Raw genomic sequence first — 5,116 nt, forward strand, 5'->3', positions numbered from 1 at the left:
AGATCAGCCACTTCTCAAGAGGGGGGGGGGGGACCTGTCATGGCTGTTGACAAACAGATGACGAGTAACAATACAAGGACACTGGCAGAAGAAGCGAAATCGAAAGAAAGGAATAATTAGTCGGACCAGGCTATGTATTTGGGCCTGGGTTATCGTGTGTGCGTGTGTGGGCTTGTGCGCCCATGAGAGTATAAAAGAGATGTCGGGATCAGACACGGTAGCGAACATGAACTAGACTTCTTTCTTCGTCAAGTTGAAACTATTGTATTCACTACTTAAAAAAAGATCATCAGGGCCAGCTCAAAAACGCCATCAGTGACAGTTTTTGAACTGACACTAATTACTCGACACTAATAGTCCATAACTATCAGTCTCTGTTCACAATGAGTATCAGTACCGGTCCATAACAAAGAACCGACACTAATGCTCAGACTATCAGTGCCAACTTTATTCATGAGCTAGTAATGTTGCCATTTTTCTAGAAAGAAAGAAAAATCATGGATAATCATGATTACTCGGCACTAATACATATTGAAAGATCGAAAAGAATATGATACAGCATGAAAGATAACTAGGAACAGAGCTATACATCATGCGAATTTGACAATATACTGCAAAGAAAAATTTGCTTCAGTAGCTACTCAACGCATGTCGATGCATAGAACACCAATTTTTTTTGCTTCAGTAGCTAAGCACACCCAGAGAATTGGACATTTGTTGCTGCTGCCCTTGGTCACCCACTCCCCAATTTGTTGCTCCTGAAGTTAACAAAACCAAACAACGCCAACAGCCTCTGATTATGACACAATAAATAACTAAACGAGCTTAATCCTTGCAGGAATGCTTCCATGCCACATCCATACAGCACTAGCAGTGGTAAATACCAAGAAGAATGCACATGGGAAGGAACTGGGAATAAAAATTCCATCTTTTTGCGCAAAAATCAGAAGCCAAAGAGATAAGTTTCGGATAGATGCCTCCGGATCTGAAGCTTGTGTGGATGCAGCTACTGTCTACTGCTACTTAGTCTAATCGCACGAAGACAAGGAGACAACCAAACCAACCTCTGCTCGTAGCTCCTGCACGGCATGCGGCAACACCTGAGACGCGGGGCGGAGTGGTGCAGGTTAGCGCACACATCCGTGGAGCCTGGAAGAGCCGCGCAAGCCTGCGCCTATGCTGAAGGGGCAGCATGCGGATCCAGGGTGCGGGGATCCGACCTAGGGTTGCATGTTTTGAAGACGCAGATCTCGTTGTCGAGTAGGCGAGAGGCCCGGACGATGTCTTTCGTGGACATGGAGCGATTCGGCCTGAGGAGAGAGATGAGAGGAGAGTTTGAGAGAGGAGGAGAGGGGCGCACGACGCAACGGAGACAGGAGAGCCGAACGTGAAGCTTGCTAAGTAAAAGATTACTAAAGTGAAATTTCGGGTCCAAACCTATATCAAATTGGTAAATCGGTATTAATAATGAATATCAGTATCAGTTCTTAGTTCAATCGTTGATGAAACTCAGAATGTTACAAATCGGTATTGATATTTTATCAGTATCGGTTTGTATCTAACCAGCACTGATGAGGTAACACAGATGACCTATTCTATCATAATGATTCCTCACCTCTGCTCATCTCATCCATTCTGACATTCCTAATGGATTGTTATGGTGATGATATATGGATTATAGAGGTGCCTAATTCCTGGTGTTGTGAGTTTTTCGTTCCATTCGTGATAGGGATACAACAGTATTTGTGAACAAAGCTTCTAGCAAGCGTCAATTATCTCAAATATCCAGTTCGGATTGTATTCGATGTTCTAACTTTTCTAGATATCAGATTGTGTTCGGCTACTCAAAAGCACCACGTGAAAAATAAACAAGAGTGACGGATCATAACCGTCATGAGTGATATAGGTTCCGCACTCGTCACTCCGAACGCGTCACTGATTATATATAATAAGTGACAGGTAAGGATCCGTCACTAATAAGGTCATTGGTGATGGATCAACACTTGACTCGTCACTTATTAAGGTCATTGGTGACAGGTCACAACTGTGACCCACTTATGACTTGTTTGTGGTCCGTCACTTATGATTGATATACAGTTTTCGTGCTTTTTGGACGCGAAAAAAGTAAAAAATATTTTTCACCCAAGCCAATACAACTCAGGTATATCATCACTCGCCACGTGTCTCTACCTATTTTTTAAGCTGTTTTTAGAATGTGCGTTCCATGGGTATCGAACACGCGACGGCCCCTCGCGCGTGTAGCTGACTAACCACCTTAACCTTGCGTGTGTCCTGAAGAGACTCGGATAAAAGATCATTTTAACTTTTACTGAGAGTCATAAGTGATGGGTTACAGTTTTATGACCTGTCACTTATTACAAGTCATAAGTGACCCCGTCACCAATGTTAATTTTACAATAGACATGAAAACCAGTTGACTCGGAGTGCCTTTGATTAAATGGCCATAACTTTTGCATAGGACTCCAATTTCGACGTTTTTTTTTACTCTATAGACATCTATAGAAAAAGTTACTCCGATTTCGGGTTCGGTGAATTTTTCGAGGCCTAAAACGGCTTAGAAGATTGAGTTCTCGCCTCCGAAAATTTCTGCACCATTTTCGGAATGAGCATTTGTGTCCATAGCTGTTACCCCTTATATCAAACTTGAGCAGAAATGTATAATGATTTATATTTTTGTGCTTCTGAAGTGAGAAAATAAGAGAAAAATAAAATAAAAATAATTTTTTTTGCAATGTTTGGATCATTTTCTGTATTTCTAAATAATGTCATTAGTGACGGGTCAATGGTCATAACTTGACCCGTCACTTATGATAGGCTTATGAGATTCGTCAGCGATGAGTTAGTCATTGGTGATAGGTCAAAACTTGACCCGTCACCAATGATTGACCTACGATGACCTGTGAATGATGAGTCGTCATTGGTGACGGGTCAAATTTTCACCTGTTATCAATGATTGGTATTAGTGACGGATCACAACTACGACCCGTCACTTATGTAGTGCCTTCTTTATCTGTTTTTCACGTAATGAAGCTCACAGTTCAGCTAGACATCGCAGTGGATCAGAATGTGGGAAGAAACCATTATATGACAACATTTTTTTTGAGCGAACATGAGATAACTAACTTGTTAAATTATGATCTTATTTGTTGAACATAGTGCTAAGTTTTCAGTTTTCACAACTACTTTTTCACGGCAGCTTACAAAAAATGAGCGCAACATTGTTTAAGCACGTTTGGAAGTTGGAACACGGGGAAGTTGGTGCAACACAGACGGGAATGCATGCTACGGGAGACAGGGTAGAGTCAGATACATCATTTTTCTCAATTTCATGTAAGAATTGGAACGCACCATGGTGATAATACCGCGTGAGAACCGAGGAGCGCCTCTCGTTGGCAGGGTTCGAATATTCATCGAAAACCGGCCAATTTGATCCGCACCAAATTCTGAATTTGATCAGTTTTCAAATTTAAATTTAAAAAAAATAAAAATTCATAAAAATTCTAAAAATACTAGAGACAGTAAGACAGTGTGTGAATTTTTTTCAAAAATAATATCCTTTGCATTATATTTCATGGAGAGGAAGTTTGGGAAAAAAAGAAAGGGTTCACATTAAGGAAAATATTAACATGCAAACACATATTTTTTGTGTGTAAGGTGTACCTTAAGAGGATCTATAAAATTAGTTTCACTTCATTTAGAGTTATATTAATTTCTCCATAATTTTTATAAAATTCACAAGCATAAGTGAGCATATTAATAAACAACACTGTAATTAACATTTTATCTCTATCATTATTTTTCTACATAAAACATAATATAAGTAAACTAATAAAAGTGGTTTCACTAATTTTAGAGGTGTGATAGGTAAGTTATGAATTAATCTATTTGCAACACATTTACATAATCATACATGTTACAATAAATATTTCATGAGTTTATGTATTTTTAAAAGACATAGGATCGTATAAGAAGACTAACAAAATTAGTTTCATGATTTTTGGATTAGCAAAAAATTAACTATACATTTAACTAGGTTTGGCAAATACATTTTCCCACATGTATGATTATAAATACTTTTATAATTTAGATGTTATAAGAAAACTAACAAAATTTATTTTACTTGATTTAAAACTTAGATGAATTAGTTATCGATTTTACAAGGTTGAACTATTTTTTAGTTTTTCTTGAAATTTACTGAAATTTGATAAAATCGAATAGTTTTCAATAACATCCGAGTAGTTTAAAAAAAATTGAGCAGTTTTCGATCACAAACGAAATAAAAAAAATGCAATCAAATACCAACAAGATCGAGCAATTAATCAGTAAAATCGTCTAATTACTAAATACCCAATTCAAACAGTTTTTCGCCATGATCGAACCAGTTTGACCAAATAAATTTAGCCAATTTCTCACCAAATTTCAACCGAATTTTCAGAATATCAGGAATTCAGTGACCTCCGCATTTTGGTGTTTAAACCTTGCTCGTTGGAGAACTAATGGCAATAGCAAGTACGTATGAAGTGTGCACACTGAAAACATCATGACTTTGTGCAACTTTAGCGCACATGGTTTACGAAGCATATCAATCCTCGTGCAAAATTACAAATTTAAACAATATACTTGAGCGTATTTATTGAAATAAACAACATATCGGTGTATTTACGAATCTAGGATCCGTATTCGGCACACCATGTGCCGAATACGACACTGTTAGCCATATACAGTGCCGAAAATCACCTGTATTTGGCACACTATGTACCGAATATAGGCAACAGTGTGTATTCGGCACACGGTGTGCCGAAATACACTTTTTCGTACACCGTGTGCCGTCACGTCATGTCACGTCACGCTTTACTTTTTCACTTGTCGCTTTCGCTTTGCCATTTATTCGTTCGGCTCGCTGCACTCCCGCATGCGAGATTCGACGAGGGTAGCTATAAATTGGTTCGCAGCGCATATAGGTAGCTGCATTCGAGCGTGCGTAGAGCAACACTCGAGCGTGAGCAGAGCAGCAATCGAGCGCGAGCAATATTTGAAGCAGCAGTTGAGCACAAGCAGGTGTAGTGCAGCAGCAGTCGAGCGCGAGCAGGAGTAA

The 5,116-nt window shown here is 39.0% G+C and overlaps 1 long non-coding RNA gene across 1 annotated transcript; it reads right to left on the reverse strand.

Moving 5' to 3' along the window:
• Positions 1 to 456: 456 nt before the first annotated feature.
• Positions 457 to 1,349, reverse strand: LOC133896290 (uncharacterized). The gene is made up of 2 exons (XR_009905739.1): positions 1,065 to 1,349; positions 457 to 758 (listed from the first exon to the last, which is right to left on the reverse strand). It is a non-coding gene; the product is annotated as an uncharacterized LOC133896290 (long non-coding RNA).
• Positions 1,350 to 5,116: the final 3,767 nt, after the last annotated feature.

The sequence above is a fragment of the Phragmites australis genome, chromosome 16 (assembly GCF_958298935.1).
Source record: "Phragmites australis chromosome 16, lpPhrAust1.1, whole genome shotgun sequence".
Classification (NCBI taxonomy): domain Eukaryota; kingdom Viridiplantae; phylum Streptophyta; class Magnoliopsida; order Poales; family Poaceae; genus Phragmites; species Phragmites australis.